This window comes from Prionailurus viverrinus, chromosome C1 (genome assembly GCF_022837055.1).
Source record: "Prionailurus viverrinus isolate Anna chromosome C1, UM_Priviv_1.0, whole genome shotgun sequence".
Taxonomy (NCBI): Eukaryota; Metazoa; Chordata; class Mammalia; order Carnivora; family Felidae; genus Prionailurus; species Prionailurus viverrinus.
The window spans coordinates 67,568,359-67,586,827 of NC_062568.1; the positions used below are offsets into that span (position 1 = coordinate 67,568,359).

The 18,469-nt window shown below is 39.5% G+C and overlaps 1 pseudogene; it reads left to right on the forward strand.

Annotated features, from left to right (window-relative positions):
- Nucleotides 1–9,198: 9,198 nt before the first annotated feature.
- Nucleotides 9,199–9,630, forward strand: LOC125172319 (40S ribosomal protein S23-like; annotated as a pseudogene).
- The last annotated feature ends 8,839 nt before the right edge of the window (nucleotides 9,631–18,469 follow it).

The window sequence follows — 18,469 nt, forward strand, 5'->3', positions numbered from 1 at the left end:
AAAACATAGTGATAATATATTACCAAATTATCAAGGGTCCTTTATTAAAGCTCTTGAATTTGATTTATAATGCATGAGGTAGCTTATCCTTGAGAAAGATCTACTAAAAGGTATACTTAGTCTTAAAGCTAGTGAAATAAAATCTCCCTCTAATCAGCCACCAGAAAGCTTCCGCTTCAATGCTTTGTTGATACTGGTGTCAGCAGGACATTAAAAGCTTGAAGCTTTTTATGTTTGATCAAACACCAACATTATGCTGAAGCAGAAATATTAATTCACAGAGTGAAGCTTCCAAACTTCTACAATTCTCCTTCATCCTTTCAGACCTTCCTCCCAACAAAAAAAAAAAAAAAAAAAAAAAAAAAGTCACATCAAATCAGAGGGTTTGGGAACAAAAAAGAGACGGACATTTTGTGAATGTTAGGTATACACAAAACCACTCTAGAACCCAAGGGAGAAACAAGCACTAAAATATACTTTTTGAAAATGCCAATCATATCTAAGAAAGAGGAAAGTAACTGGTCCCGGGAAATAAGATGGTGACATGGTTATTATTCTCATCCCATAATGAGAACTGGAGTACCAGAAGGGGTCAGGCATTTGCCCCAAACTTTCAGCTAGTGTTTGGGGCATGTGGGATCACTGTCAATCAGATCATAACACTACAGTCCCTTCCTGAATAAAATCTCTCTCAACAAATAAATAGGAAGCCTCAGAGGTTAAAGGAAAAAATTATTTTTTTCCTCACAACTTTAATTTTTTTTTCATCACTGTGATTCTGAGCCTTCCAAAGAAAGTTTTTATTATGCTGCCACATTCACAAAAAAACACTCAAGGGAACAAATTGAATTTTAAGTGTGTCTTAGAAGCCTGCAGCAAAGTGTCAACAATAAAAACAACGTTCTCAGAAGATTATTTACACAGAAGAGCCCAAGAAGTATTTACACTGACATCTATGCAGTTGCTATAAATACTAATCTCAATAACTTCCAATGGTTCTCTCCCTCTCTTAAATACACATACATCCCAAAATGTAGAATTACTGTTCTTGCCATAGTATTTAGACACTGTACAACCTGTCATATGCCTACCATTACTGTAATACTACTAAGGCATGCACATCCTAACAGATTAATGGATTTTTTTTGACAGATTGATTAGGAAAATAAGATTTGGCACCGTTATTTCTAACAGGCATACAGGTAAGCTGGTGAAATTAATTGCTGACATGGAGGTACACATATGCACTGGGGAAAAGGAAGGAGGTACAAAAGGACACTTTTGTTTGTTTGAAAATAAAATTTAAGGGAGTTGAAAAAACAGAAGTTGTCTGCCTCTTATTGCACAAGTCCTTATTGCCATAAATCTATTGGACGAGGCTAGGCATCACAGGAGTACTATACATCAGACCCAATGAGAAATGGAATTCACCATGACATTATAACCAAACGTCATTCTTAATGAAATATTGGATCTAACTGAATTGTCAATATTAGGGTCCTGGGGCAGATTTTTCCTCTGATCAAAAAAGGATTACAGCCCCAAAACCATACCTGGTAATTTGTTTTGCCATGCCCCTCCCCAAGTCAAAGAAAATGGTTTTCTAAACAGATGGTTTTCCTAGTCAGTAGATGCAAGGCTTGAAATTCAGTGCCCAAAACAACCATCAATGAGTAGCATCTCTTAGCCTAAAGATTTTGGCCCAAAGTTCATTTTTATGAAGTTTTAGAGACTGGTTTTGTTGATAGTAGACAAATATTTTGGCCACCTCTCATCTCTGAACACCTTTCCTGACAAGCTCACTCCTAGCCTCCCTTGCAGCTCAGGAGCAGGCCTGTGATGTAGGCTCCACCAATGAGATGCACATGAGTGAGACTTCAATTCAGAAGCAAACACCATTGCCGTAGGCTGAATAATGACCTCCAAAGATGTCAGGTCCTAATTCCTGGAACCTGTGAATGTTACTGTGCATAGTAAAGAACTTGTAGATGTAATTCAATTAAAGGTATTGAGATGGGGAGATTAACCTGCATTATCTGGGGGGCCCTGCATGAGTCACCTGTATCCTTTAAGAGGAGGATGGAGGAAATTTGATATACACAAAGAGGAAAAGACAATGTGAAGACAGAGCAGAGGGGGATTCAAAGATGCTGACCTTGAAGACTAGAATTTTGCAGCCACAAGCCAAAAAATGCTGGTAACCATCGCAACCTGTAAGGGACAGGAATGGATTCTCCCACAGAGCTCTGGGGTAAGCACTGCCAACACCTTTCCTGATTTCTACCAGTGATACTAATTTCAGACTTCTGGCCTCCAGAGTTGTGACAGAACAAATTTCTTCTCTTTTAAACCACTCAGTTTGTGTTAATTTGTTACACAACAGGAACTAACACCAACATGAAGGAACAGGCCCTACATGGAACCCATTGTGGTGAGACTGGGCAGCCACAGAGAGCTTCCAGAAGCAGTAGCGTCTGAAGTTCCAGGACTACCTTCACGTACAGGGTAAACTGCAGAATCGATGACCAAAGAAGTGTGGATGAGGAGTCCTTTGGTACAACTTATGCACTGCCTTGGCTGTGTAGTCTCTGACCCTCTCAACAAGTCTGTGAGCTGTTTAACATGCTTTCATAAATTCCTTTTCTGCTTGAACTAGAGTAGATTAGGTTGTTGGCACTTAAGAACCATAGATATAACAATAATTAAATGCAATTATCTTAAGCATGCTGGGTTATCCTTACCTACAACAGATCACATATGAAGCACTCTCTTCTTTCCATGTATCTATCCATGTAAAATCCAGTTAAGCTAAGAAGTGAGGGGAACCACTGAGTAGAAAAGAAAAGAAGATGATACAAGGAGCACATTTAATTCAGTAAGAATAAATTGGTTGAGTTACTGTACTCAACCAAAATAATGAGGAGCTAAACCCAATCCTTATCTTTGAGGAGGCAAAAGATGTAAAGATTATGGAATATTGTAAGTGAAATAACAAATATACAGTTCCTGCCTTGGTATCTTGCCCTATGGTTTAGTTCAAAAACATGCTTCTCTCTAGGGCCCTGCTACCCCCCAAGGGTGGTCCAGTACCCTCCAACATCAAGGAGGAACTTGCTAGAAATATCAAATCCCAGGAGCTCCTGGGTGGTTTAGTCAGTTAAGTGTCTGACTCTTGGTTTCAACTCAGGTCATCACCTCACAGTTCATGAGTTTGAGCCCTCCACATCGGGCTCTATGCTGGCAGTGCAGGGACTGCTTGGGACGTTCTCTCTCTCTCTCTCTCCCTCTCTCTGCTCCTCCCTTAGAATAAAAATAAACTTAAAAAAATACAGAAAGAAATATCAAATCCCAGACCTCAACCTTAAGCAGATTTAATGAATCAGAATCTGCATTCTACAAGACGCCCAGGTGACTTATATGCATATTAAAGGTTGAGAAGTACTTCAAATGGGGACTAGGAGGAGGACTTCCTAGAGGAGGTGGCATTTGATTTGGCACTTAAGGTAATGCTTAGGTTGAATTATGGAGAAAGACACTTCGTATAAAGAAAACACGAGGCTTCAACGACATGGAACATGATTGTGGTCATTAAATGTTAAAAAAGAATCCCCCATAAATGGGATAAATAAAGGGGAAGTAGGTTAGAATCAGATTGTAGGTGGCTTGAGAGTCAAGTGCTAGGGTTTTCTCATTAGCCTGGAAGCACTGAAGGGACATGAAGGGGCAGGAGAGAGGATGATATAAGCAAAAATGTGTTTTAGGAAATTTAATCTGACCACGTGTCAAGTTGATTCAGAAGAACAACTAGAGGTACGAGCTCAGTAGGGAGCATGTGACAATTGTTCAGGTGACAAGAACGTAATGACAGCATCAGGGAAAGGAAGAATATGAAATACTGGTCTTGAAAAAAAAAGAACTTGGTACTGTTAATTTGGAGATGTGAGGGATGGCATAGATAGAAAAATACAAAGTCTGGGTGTTCAGCAAGAAAGAGAGAAATTTAGAGGAGAAATGGATTTAGTAGCAACATAAAAGTTGGTGAGTCTGAGTTTTACTCTTGTTCACTTTGATGCATTAGAAGGACATGTGAGGGTGTGCATTTACAAATGTGAACTTAGATCAAAGCTCAGGAGAGAAGTTGAATCTGGAAAAAGATTTAGGAGAAATTGGCATAAAGGTGATTACTGACACACAGGCAATAGTTGAGCTTGCCAGCAGAAAGTATGGATGGTAAGAAAAGACAGACATGGAAAGAGCCAGGAGGAATACCTTCATTTAGGGGGTGGAAGGAGGAAGAAAAGAAAATGTACTCGCCACAGATCTGCAGAGCAAACCACAGAACCCAACGAACTCTGCCTCATCTAAGCAGAAAAGGAGTCTGTTGACAGGATATTAGGCTTGCTTTCAGAGAGCAGGAACAGGAGAACTAGCCTCAGAAAACAAAAAGGAACCAAAGGAGGCCAGCAGCTGCTAGCCAGGACAAGCTCACACAGGCCACAGCAGTAATCGGTAAGAACACCAACGCAGTGCTGCCCGCAGGGCATGCCCAGCAGTGTTTAGCTGCACCGTTGCTCTGGGTAGGAGACTTTTAGTGCTACTTCCACCTGTAGAAATGATTTCTGACTGTTGCAGGCAGGAGCCTCTGATTGCCAAGGCACAGGCCATGAGCCAGCACGCTAGCAGCTGGAGGGGTAGGGAGGAAGGGGAGAGTTAGGGCTTCCACCCCACCCCTGGGTTCTGCCTGCTTCCATACCCCTGCCCCAGCGATTTCTCCAAACAGACAGGGGTCAGGATGCTAAGCAGCCAAAAGCTGATGGATGTTCACTAGAGCAACCAGGAAGGAAAGGCAGCAGAGGAATCAGAAGTGCAGTCTCATACGACAAGAGAGAGCAGTTTTCACGTGATCACCAGTGGCAAACAACCAGGGATGCCAAAGAGGATGCGGGCAAACGGTTCCCGGAACAGGCTACTGTGGTCACCTTGAAGAGGAAACAAGCCAGACTTTAAGAAAAAAGAGGAGAGAGACAAGAGTGAAGTGACAACATGGAGGCTACATATAAACATATAAACTATTCTTGTGTGTGTGTGTGTGTGTGTGTGTGTGTGTGTGTGTGTGTGTAAAGATGGAAGGAAAGATAAACAAGAAAGGTAGTTGTAGAACAGGGGATATTTGAGCATATTTCAGACCACTATGAAGAAATCTGTAAAGAGGGTGATTGAAAATTCCAGAAAAAATACAAGAGTCAAATAAGATCCTAGAGGATGTGGGAGGGGTTGGGATTGAAGACAAGCTGGTGGTGATGGAGGGAGGTGGTTAGAAGAGAGAATGGAAACAGGGACAAGCAAATCTTGGTGCAGTTCCTTTACTTCAAGTTAACATTTATGATGTGTCTATCGTTAAGTTAAGTGTCATTCTGGGCATTGTGGCTACAGAATATTGGGAAGGCAAGCCATGACCTCAAGAAGCGGATAAGCTACCCACATTAAATGAGCCGTTATGTTCATTCAATGTTAAATATGCTGTAACTTTAATAGTTTTAACTGCAAATATCAATGAAAACAAGCTGGAATTTAATAGGGTCAAACAAGATACAAATTGCTAGAGGAATTCAGGGCAGGAAGCAGACACTTCCAGCTGGGAAGGTTTCAAGGAGGAAGTTGGCTCCTAAAGAATAAGTACACACAGCAGGAACGATGAGCATTTGGTGGGTCTGCCAGGCCAAAAAAAAAGGGGGGTCTACACCATAGCACACAAAAAACTGGATGTCAGAGTAAACATTTACCAATTATGAGGCTTCCCAGCTTCTGAATTTCTTATTTGAGGTTCCTTCACCTTACAGACAGAGCTGTCACTCTAAAGCTGGAAGTCCAGAGCCTCATTTTCCCTGCCACCTTTATGGCCACCTCTAGGGCAGAGGAGCATGGATTCATCAGTTAGGCAAACTTGCCTCTGAGCTCAGCAATGGCACTGCACTTGACTTTGTGGCATAATTTTTCTTGTTTCCTCTCCACTGTCTAGATTGATTCCCAGAGCCTGGTTCTCCAGCCTTCCTAGCAAGTCCACAAGCTATCTGAAGTCTTTTAAAGAAATTTCTTTTCTTTTAAAAGTAGCTATATTTTCTTGGGGCACCTGGGTGGCTCAGTCGGTTAAGCGTCCAACTTTGGCTCAGGTCATGATCTTGCGGTTTGTGGGTTCGAACCCCGCACCGGGCTCTGTGTTGACAGCTCGGAGCCTGGAGCCTGCTTTGGATTCTGTCTCTGTCTCTCTCTGCCCCCCTGCCCCGCTCATGCTCTGTCACTCTCTCAAATATATATAAAACATTAAAAAAAAGTAGCTATATTTTCTTTATGTTGCTTGCAAGCAAGAATCCTAATAAACAGCTATGATAATCCTGACTAATATTGATATGATCATGAAAAAGCTCATAACCTAGATTAAATGAAGAATGGGGTGGGGTGACATATTAGCCTAGGTTATGTCAGGAAAACAGAAAGCTCTCTAGGCACAAGTAAAAGGGGATTTTATTTAAAAAAATACTGGATTATACAATCTCTTATGGTCCAGCAGAACAAAGGAGAGAAAAGACACTGCTAGAATTTATGAAATTTAGAAATGCATACATTGTAGAAACCACCACTGAGGATGTCAGCACTCAAGTAGATGGTTCACAGGAGGATGTATGCCTGGAAATCCTGGCAAGGCTGCCTAGATGTCTGCTATCTGCAGATGCTCATATGCTTGTCTGGAGCAGCAGCTGAAGAAAAATGGCTTCTCCTCTTCTATGTGCAAATCTCAACCCAGTGCCTCTCACAGGATTCTGAATTGAAACTCCACAGGGAGTCTGAGAAATGTAATTTTCAAATTTCCAGTACTGCCATGAAGGAGAGCATTTAGAAGGATGGTCATTGGGAGGATGGGAGCTAAGTGTCCCTGCTGTGAAGGTTCAAATGCCTAAGTGCAAGTCTTTTATCCCTTTGAGATTTGGAACTCTCCTACTCTCCTATATCCGTCAAGCCAGTAATCTCATTGAGACTTCCAGGACTCTGATCCCTCGATTTTCTTCAGTCTGTCAGGTCCCTCCACCTTTCTTGCAATCTTTGATTCCCTTGCCGCCTTGTCCACCTTGTCTTTGAATCCCTTGTCCGTCTTGTCCATCACTGTCTCTCTATACAGTATAAAATTCCAAAACTGTACCAGCTCCCATTCCCCACAGCTATTGCTTAAAGCTTAATAATAGTCCTATCAGGTCTGACCATTACCTGTTTTCTCTCCACCCTCCACATACTCTAAGCAATGGCCTTGTCTCCTACTTCACAGAGAAAATAAATAATGTGAACTTGGAATCTCCGCTGCCTATTCTTCCTCCTCCCCACATAAAGCCTCCATACTGTTTGCACCTTATTCCAATTCTTACCACTCTCCTCCCCCTGTAGCGGAGGCAACCTCCTGCTGCTGAACTTCCCCCCTGTGCTCTAGATCCTTTGGGGTTTTGTCATCCTTATTATCTCTCTTGCCTAAATGCCTCAAATTCTCTTTCCTGCCTCATTCCCCTCACCATATAAAAATGCTCAATTCTCACCCTACACTTGGCCATTTATTTACTTTTCTTTCTGCTTTTATCCATAGGCAAGATACCTGGCTTCCTGCGACAGTAGTTCTCTGCCCTCAGACTCCATCTCCACTAACTAGCCTCATGCCAGGAGACATTATTGCATGTTATTTAAGAGCTCAGCTTTTAAAATGCTCAACATGGCTCATATTTTCCTAGGGCCACTCAACTGTGTGACCTGGTACAAGTCACTTAGATTCTACAAGTCTCTAATTATTGTCTTAAATTAGAGGCAATCATAACTTCTTCTCGGGATTGTCTGAGAAGTTCTTCATTAGCACAGTGTCTGGTATATACTGAGTGTGCGTTTAATGTCACCTGTTGTCACTTACTCCCTGAACTTCTGTGATCTGGCTGCCCCTCTTCCACTGTTGACACTGCCTCAGCAAAGCCTCCAGCGACCAGGTTGTTAAGAGTGATGAACATTTTCCCATTGTTTTAAGATAATATTTTCTTTAATCTGTTCAAGGTGTCCCACTCTATTGACCCCTCCCTCTTAATTTAATCCCAATTTCCAAAGTGGGGCACACAAGATGATTCACTTAGGTGATAGAAGCAAACATCACAACTTTTATTGTTTATAAAATGCATCATATTTCCTTCTGTGCATCATATGCATAGAAAGACATTGCCAATTAAATATTGGCAAAACACAACTGTTTTGTTATTTTGAAGTTCAGTTAATATTTATTACAAGAACTCTTTTAGATTTAAACTTAAGCATTTATTTAAACTTACAAATAATGGCAATATGATTTGTTGTGACTGAATTCATGTATGTATAGACAGTGATGTCATTTCAGCTCCCTGATAGATATTAAAATGGGGTGGGAGAAATATGCATCTTATTTTATGTACATATATGTATATGTATGTGTGTGTGTGTGTGTCTGTGTGTGTGTGTGTGCAATGGAATATTATTCAGCCACAAAAAAGAATGAAATCTTGCCATTTGCAACAACATAGATGGAGCTAGAGAATATAATGCTAAGTGAAATAAGTCAATCAGAGAAAGACAAATACCTTATGATCTCATGCATATGTGGAATTTAAGAAACAAAACAAATGAGCAAAGGGAAAAAAAGAGAGAGAGAGACAGAGAGACAGAGAGAGACAAATCAAGAAAAAGACTCTTCATTATTGAGAACAAACTAGTGGTTGCCAGAGGGGAGGTAGGTGGGGGGTGGATTAAATAGGTGATGGGTATTAGGAAGTGCACTTGTCATTTTGAGCACCAGAAGTGTTGAAACACTATATGGTACACTTGAAACAAATATATGTTAACTGATTGGAATTAAAATAAAAACTTAAGAAGACAAAATAAAATGAAATGTCAATATTATGTTGATAATTGTGGAAACTAGATGATAGCTATGTGCAGGTTCATTATCCTATTCTTTCTATTTTTGAGTATGTTTAAATTTTTCCATAATAGGTTTTTAAAAGTCGAAACAAAAGGGCACCTGACTGGCTCAGTTGGTGGAGCTTGCAACTCTTGATTTCAGGGTTGTGAGTCTGAGCCCCACATTGGGTGCAGAGATTTCTTAAAAAAAGAATAACTTTCGCTCAGGCTCACGGTGCCAGCAGTATGGGCAAGTGTCGCGGTCTTCATACTGCCAGGAAGCTCCACAGCCACCGACAAGATCAGAAGTGGCATGATAAACACTGCAAGAAAGCCCATTTCAGCACAGCCCTGAAGGCCAGCCCTTTCGGAGGCGCTTCCCATGCAAAGGGAATTGTGCTGGAAATAACAGAGGTTGAAGCCAAACAGCCAAATTCTGCCACATCAGGAAGTGTGTCAGAGTCCAGCTGATCAAAAAGGGAAAAAATCACAGCCTTTGTACCCAGTGATGGCTGCTTGAATTTTACTGAGGAAAATCATGAGGTTCCAGTTGCTGGATTTGGTCACAAAGGTCATGCTATGAGTAACATTCCTGGAGCTTGCTTTAAGGTTGTCAAAGTAACCAGTGTCTCTCTTTGGGCCTTATACTAAGGCAAGAGGGAAAAACAAAGAACGTAAGTTTGATGGTGACAAATATGACAAAAATAAGTTTTCATATGCCAAAAAACCATAATAATAAAATAAAATGCATTTTTTAAAAGGCAAAAAAAGAAAATATGCATCTTCTGCTAAGTAAAACTTTAAGAAATTAAGTTTTACTAATAGTTATTACATGAGTTAAAATATTACACGTAATAATCCGTAAGTAAATATACATATATGGGAATCATTCAAAAAATTACTGATTGAATACACAATTTAAAAGGTTTGGGAACTGGGGCTCCTGGGTGGCTTAGTTGGTCAAGCATCTGACTCTTGATTTCAGTTCAGGTCATGGTCTCAGGGTTTGTGAGTTCGAATCCCGTATCAGACTCTGAGCTCACAGCATGGACCTGCTTGGGACTCTCTCTCTCTCTCTCTCTCTCTCAAAATAAATAAATAAACTTAAAAAAAAAAGGTTTGGAAACCACTGACTTAAACCATCTCCCTGTAAGTAATATTTTCTCATTGTTTCCCTCCTCTACTTTTTCTTCTTGACTGTCTTCACGCCTCCTTTCTCTCCTCTTGCCCTGTACTCCTCCTTCCATGTTAGTATTCCCTACAGTTGTTCATTGTTAAGCCATTCCTCTAATTGTATCTACTCCCTGTACACTGAAGACTCTCAAACCTCTGGTTCCAACATAGATCCGTCCTGAGTTCCAGACTTAAAGGATTAGTAAATTTCTCCAAGTCCATACCATGGATCTCAAATCCATCAAATCTAAAAGCATATTTGTCTACTCCTTAAATCTGCCCCCTCCTCCTGTCTTCCTTATCACAGCACGTGGCAACATCTTTTTCCAGTCACCCACTTCAGAAGCCTGGAATTTATTCTTTCAACTCCCACTTCCAAATAGCTCAAGAATATGTCACCTGCTCTCTTTCTCCACGGTTACTACTCTAATTTAGGCTCTGGCTGCAACAGAAAATATGCTGCATTAAAAGTCAATAGCTCCATCTACAATGTAAAATTAAAATGAAAAAATAATTTGCATCACTAGTTTATCATGCTAGAGTTACTGAGATCATCAAAATTGTCCAAAACAAAGACATCTGCTGTTGGAGGGTATGCGCCAGGACTCAACACAGTATTGTTTTAAGCCAATAATTATCTGGGATGTGGAATTGATTTTTTTTATCCCATAATTTGGTGTCTAGTGACTTAAGTATCTAGCTGTTAGAGAAAATCCCATTACCATTTGGCAAACAATTTCAGACTGGATTGATTAGCCATGAAATGAATGCAAGTGATTTGCACAGCTTAAATATGCACTTAATAGTTTAAATATGAGATGACATTGACAGCTTTCCAAATACTACTGATTCTATTAGAGCAATTCACTAACATATATCAATATAATCCTTACATACTACCATTCCTATCCCATTTTTTTCTTTATACCTTTAGAATTTCCCATTTTTACGTTGACTATATTCATAAATTCTTCATTCTGACACCTTTCAGGGGCAAGGAGCTGCAGCAAACACAAGTTAAGTTACAAGGACCATCGCAGCTTTATCGCTGACTTTATTCTCTGTAAATGCAAACATTTACAATTTAAGTGGAGCCAAGTTTGGTTGGAAAGTACAAAACCCTATACAACAGTATACAGTTTGAAGAGAAATGCAAAGAATCGCAATTGTACATGGAACGACAGGCATTAAGTGAGAAGTTTCTTTAGAGTAATTGGGAGGGTCTAACTGTACCACAAATAACAATTATATCTCTAACCCGTTCAATAGCAGCTTATTATATTCTGTCTCCCTGTGTGAGCTGCCTTATCTCTTATCTCCTTTGTCCCCATCATTATTGTCCTAGTTAACACTCTCCTGTCTCTTGCCTAGACTTTCCTAACAGCTTGTCCAGTCTTACCAACTTGGCATTTGTCCACAGCTGCCAGAGTCATCTTACCATCTTTTCAAAATGTAAACCTGATTTTATCTCTTTTGATGTTGCTTTTGGCCAAACCCTTTCAGTAGTCTGCAGTGCACAGAGGATAAAGTCCAAGCTCCTGAATGTTACACAGAACACCTTTTTTTTTTTTTTTTTTGATATGGTTCCGCCTTACCATCCAGTATCACCTTTGGCTGCTTTTGCAGACAGACCTTGCTCTACTCCTGGGTATCCACTCTAGTTCCCAAATGTACTGTACTGTGTCTCACTACTGGAAGGCTCTTCAGCCCATTCTCTTATGACAGCTTCTATCAGTGCCCAGTATCAAATACTATGCCATGGCCTCCTAACTCTGGAAAATCTTCATTACCTACCCATGCAAAATTAACTGCTCCCCCTTTAAAGCCAGGACCCCGGCATTAACATGTCTCTATCTTGATCAAATCATAAACGCTTCTTTACATGTCTCATTTTCCATTAGGCTCAGAGCTCCTTGAAGAAATGTACCATATCTTGTCCATTTTTTTATATCTTCAATACTGACTTTAGTACCTAATAACCATAATCATAATAAATATCAGTTATTGCACAGTAGTACGGCTTCCAGTGCTAATCTCAATGCTTCCCTCATTTCTCAGTATACCTTTATGAAGTAGGTATTATTACTAGCCCCATAAGAAAAGTAAAACACAAGGTAAGTGCTTAATACATGTGAATTAATATTATTGCTTTAAAAAAATTAATGTAGCCATATCACCATTACTCCTAAGAGTTCCCAGATATTGTTACAACCGGAAGTTGATACCTTGGTGCAGGTAAAGTGTGTGCAATGGCATGAGTATAGCTATTTGGTTGGAGGAGACATAGGTTGCCTGGCATTCTAAATTCAACTCCATGTATACAGACCTTCAAATTTAACTGCTTTGTTTTAGTTTTTACTTTTGTGTTCTTATGTTATACTGACATTGTAAATCGTTTTCCCATTCCCTGATCTCATTTATACCTAACCATCAAGTACAGAAATAGTTGGTACTAGTATTACTTCTATGTGTCCTTAAAATGTCAGATATGGAAATGAAGCTGCCAAGTCTGGGAAGAAAAAAATGCCCACCTCAATACCACTAAGTGGGCAGTTCTTGTGCTAACTTATTATTTATCTGGCTTAAGTTCTCTCTCCTGCAAGTCACACTACTAAGACAGATTTGAGAGTTATCCTAGATTGTAAGAAATAGTTTTTCTATGGAACTACAGTTTTGTAATTCTTTAACTGATATGGGTTATTTCCAGAAAACATTTTCATGTTAACAACGCCAATATGCTGAGTTCGAATGCATAATAAATGGTGGAATTTGGGACTGGGTGTGAGGTGAGAGGCTAAGGTATTTGTAGCCCAAGGATTGGTGCCAAATCACAGTTTATAACAACTACCTACTGATCACCATGAAGCCAGTGAGGTAGAGAATTGTTACAAACACATCTTTAGTTTCCAGACTAATTCATCGGAGACATCTACAACCCAAACTGAAAATCACAGAAGGATGAGTTCTGTAAATTTATGCGTCTGTTCTTTTCGACTCTCCTGCTTCGTCTTGCTCCTGGATACTGCACCCTGTTGAATTCTTACTAACTCTTTGTATATGTCATTTCCAGATCCCTAAGAAAGAGGATCTAATTAGCTCCACAAATCACCATAATCCCTGTTAAGCAACCTCTCACATCAGGCCCACTGACAGGGCTCTATGCAGATCCCCTCCAATGCTGTGTTATGTAAGTGTACTTCAGTCTTGGAGTGCTTTCACTCTCAACAACCAGCAACTGCATCTCACAATCAACAGGCTGCCCTCAGATTGCATGAGGCCAGTTTCTTCTGCATGCACAAAGAGTATATAGTGCCCGAAAACTTATATACCCAGGCTGGGCCCTTAATCAATGACTGATGAGTATGGGAGTATAAACATCCCAGCTCCCTCACCACTGCTAGGATTGCCTGTGAGGTGACCACCTCTCTTCAATCCTCTCTACAGAATTGTGACAGTTATCTTCTGTGGGGTTTTGTTTGACATCCCACCTCTGCCTGTCTTACTTTCCCTTCCCTGCCCCATGTCCCCACAACTCTACTTTTTCTCGGGAACACTTCATATCTCAAGAGTCCTGTGACAGCAAGACAAATTCTAGATTTATTTCTGGATTCTTTTCGCCAGAAAAATCAAATCATCCCAAGATCTGCTTCTGGAGAACCCAACTCAGAAAAGGCCATTTCATATTCTGCTAAGCCACCTAAAGATTGGCTGTCTTTGAGGCAAGAGCTCATCCTTGATCTAATCAGCTATGATCAGAGTTACAGGGTCATATGAACAGAGGATCATAACCTGTGCTTACCTTTTAACAGGGGCTTTGGCCATGAGCCATGGCAGCCTCTGTGAGTGTGAGAAGTAGAAGCAAAGCCAGAGATCTCTCCTGAGAGTACACTCATATTCATTTGGGTAATGCCTGCTAGGCATAAATATGGCAAGGTGATAACAAGTGAAGGCAACAGTAGCAAACTGTGTACGTCAAATCAAAGAACTCAAAGAGCTCTATACACCCAATGTGGAAATGATGATGTGTCATTTGCAATCATAAAGCAATATCTTAAAATATGTAAAGTAAAGATATAAGAAACAAACTTGGGAGTACAGTATCAATAGGGAAAATAAACCCACAGATACACATGCACACACACACACATACACACACACACCAAAGGCCCCAGAAATCAACTCTTTCCACTAAGAGCAATGTGAGGTTGAACCACATTTAAGAACCTTACGAGTATTTCCTTAGTTTTCTATTAACTCACAAGGGAAGTCTGAACGCCCATGAGGCAAAAACTGATTACAGCTATTTACAAGATAGGAAAGATACACCTTTATTTATGGTTGTATTGTTTTTAATTTTTGAATTGTTAGGTATCTATCTCTCACCTTGTAAATTGCATACAGCAACTTGTTAGATAATTTACAGACTATATTATTTTACTGTAAGAATAATAAAACACTAAAACATCCCTTAGACTCAATAACTACTTGACTCACACAGATGTCACAATATAACAGTACACTACAAAACAGGCATACAATGAATGAAATCACAGAACATATAAGGCACCTTCAAAGGAACTGGAAATAGAAATAGCCATAAACATTCTACCCAAACTTTTTTGTGGTAACCTCACAAAACACAGGGGTCCACACTCTATCCACAAAAGGGGGGGGGGGAGCCTCCGTGTCCTTTATTAAACAAATGAAGGTTTTAAGTTTTATTCTTGAATTGTCATCCATTGTTGCCTGACAGGATTCTTTTCTTTGCCTTAAAAGGAATTGTACCAGAGAGTAGGGAATGCAAACCATTAAGACTTGGTACCTGCGCCAGGGGGGGATGATAGCATGAACATAATTATAATACAAAGGAAAACCTATCAAGCACTCTCATTCAAAGTGAGGGATTGGGGTTGGCTTCAAGGAAGAAACTGTTTGAACTATACTACAGAGAACAATACAATTTCCAAAAGAAGAGGCAGGGAATAGGAAGCTCCAAGGACTTTTTGTTGTGATTGCCATTTTTCACTACTACAGGTTAAAGTAACCCCTGCAAGTCTTAGCATCTTTCTCTTTCACAGCTTCCTACTGTCTTTAAGAAGAGAAGCAAAGGGGGACGCCTGGGCGGCTCAGTCAGTTGAGCCTCCGACTTCAGCTCAGGTCATGATCTCACGGTCTGTGAGTTCAAGCCCTGCATCAGGCTCTGTGCTGACAGCTTAGAGCCTGGAGCCTGCTTCAGATTCTGTGTCTCCCTCTCTCTCTGACCCTCCCCCACTCATGCTCTGTCTCTCTCTGTCTCAGAAACAAACATTAAAAAAAAAATTTAAAAAAAAAAAAAAGAAGAGAAGCAAAGGGGAGCCTGGAAGGCTCAGTCTGGTTAAGTGTCTGACTTTGGCTCAGGTCATGATCTCACAGTTCATGGGTTTGAGCCCCGTGTCAGGCTCTGTGCTGACTCTCAGAACCTGGAGCCTGTTTCGGATTCTGTGTCTGCCCCTCTTCTGCTCATTCTCTGTCTCTCAAAAATAAATAAATGTTTTTTTAAAAAGTTGTTTTTTTTTTTATATATAAAAAAAGAAGAGAAGCAGAAAGCCCAATTGGATCTTTTTCTTATGCAGTAAATTGGCAAAACAACCTTGGAAAATAGTATACCATTATCTGTTAATATTTGATGCAGGGGTGCCTAGGTGGTTCAGGTAGTTGAGTGTCTGACCTTCGTTTGGGCCATGATCTCACAGCTCATGAGTTCAAGTCCCATATTGGGCTCTGTGCCGACAGCTCGGGGCCTGGAGCCTGCTTCAGATTCTGTGTCTCCCTCTCTTTCTGCCCCTTCCCTGCTGGCCACTCTGTCTTTCTCTCTCTCTCAAAAATAAATAATAAACATTAAATTTTTTTTTTAATTTGATGTATACATTCTCTGTGACCAAGCAATTCTAATTCTTAGAGTATACTCAAATGCATGCATTTGTACATTAGAATATTTGTTCAGTGATCAAAGTGCCTTATTTGTATTTGTCAAAAACTGTAAACATGATCAAATGGATAAATTGTGGTGTGCGGTGTGTTCATACAATAAGATATATATAGCAACAAAAATGAAAAAACACAGGCATGCACAACAATGTGAATAAATCTTAAAAGTATAACATCGAGCCAAAGAACTCAGATACAAAAGAATACACAGATCATGAATCCATCTGTATGTCGTTCAAAAACAGGCAACACTAAGGGGTCTACTTGTTAGAGGTCCAACTGTATGTAAAGCAAGGACATTATAACCATAAAAGTGCAAACAGTGGCTGTGTTTAGAGAGGATGAAGGGATGTGTGATAAAAAAGGGACACAGTCGGGGCTTTTGGAGTACTGGAAATGCTATATATTTTCTGCTTAGGAGGTGGTTACATAGATATTCACTTTGAAATTTTTTTACTACACATTTATGCTTTATAAGCTTTTTTCATATACATTGTAGTTCAAAATAAAAAATATATATATAAGATATCTCTACTATCAACAATACGACAGTATTCCTGGGGGACAAAAACATACATATGTGGAAAAATTATTAAAACAATACACAACATATAACCAAATACCAAAGATAAAAGGTACTACTATAGGAGGTGAAAGAGGATAGGCTTTGAAGAGTTAAAATCTTCACGGAAGAGAAAAGTCAGTCATGGTTGGAGGAAAAACATGAACAATACTCCATATTCAAATTTTTATTTGGACCCGTACATTAACTAATGGATGATAAGGTCAAATAGGTAATGTTGGGAATGACTTGGATCAGATTATTGAGACCCCTCCACATGATAACATGCCTACATGTGTTAATGAAAACATTAAATATCAATAGCTGCTATCTATTGGTTGCTCATTTTGTGCTAGGGAATTTAAGGCTTACAGTAATCTTAAGACTAAGTGTTGTTATTTATTCTTTTTTCAGTGAGAAAGCTGAGGCTCAAATTAAGTGTCTTGCCTAAGAACCCAGCTAGCAAGAGGTGGGGTAAGGACTCAAACCCACATGTCTGATTTCAAAACTCCTGATGGAAATAAGGGCCAACCTATCAAGAAGAGTACTCCTAGTACCCAGTTGTGGTCTCCACCATTTCCTACTAAAAAGAAGCAAACATCTATAGAGAAGTGGCTGATTCCAGGTCTGGAACAGAAAATGTACATGTGGAGACTGAAACATCTTGTCATTCCAGATCACAAGGAAACTGTGAAGACTTCTATGGTCATGTCTCCCCTGGCCAAAGTGGAGCATCAATATATATAATAAATGAAAGGGATTGAAAAGCACCAAATATTAATAAACCATAATTAAAAATTAAAATCTCATTGGTCACCTTCAGAGGATGTTATGAACCACCTCCTTATACTTCCAAAACTGATCAACAAAGGAAGAATCAAGTTTCTTACATGATCTGTAGTTCTGGGTAACCAACTAGTTGATAAGGAAAAGTTTCTCTTTAAAGAAGCAACCAACTAATAAATGAAGAAAAAATGATAGAATTAGAATAGCTTTACTTTCTAATGCTTAGTGATCCCAGGAATGATCAGCAATGGCTGATAACATCACCAAACAATGAGAAAGAAATATCACATTATGGGCCTCCAGACAGAAAAGCACAGCACATATGAAATAGTACCATCAAGAATAAATTGAATCTGAGTCTCATAAAGCCTACTATTAATTTATAAAAGCTACAAGGGATAATGGAACATGTGAACACAATAGTGATGCAATAATCAAAATTCAGACTGAGAAATTCTACAAACGAGCCAGTTTTTTCTCACACTATTACAAGGGGAAAAAGAACGAAAAGACAGGGTGCCTGGAGATTAAAAGATACTTAAGAGAAATCTCAACCTGTGTCAATGTAAAAACCGTATTTAGATTCTGACTCAAACACATGGTAAAAATAAAACAAAACAAAATTTATAAGATAACTGGGGAAATGTGAACACCGATTGGATATTTAACAGTATTAAGAAATTATTGTCAGTGTTTTTAAGTGAGATAATGTGTTGTGGTTATGTCTTTTATAAGATCTTATCTTTTAGAGATGCATATTGACATATTTACAGATGAAATATTTGATGTTCTGATATTTGCTTCAAAATAATCTGAAAGGAGTAGAGAGTGGGTCAAAATAGAGATGACACAAGACTGACCCTGTATTGGTAACTGTTGAAGAAGGTGATGGGACCTATAAATTCATTATACTATGTTCCCTACTCTGGGTGCAGTTTTTATATTCTATAGTAAAAAAATAAAAACAAAAAATTCAAACATGCTCAGAGTCTCTCTTACTCTGATTCATGGAGAGGGAGAGACTAAAAA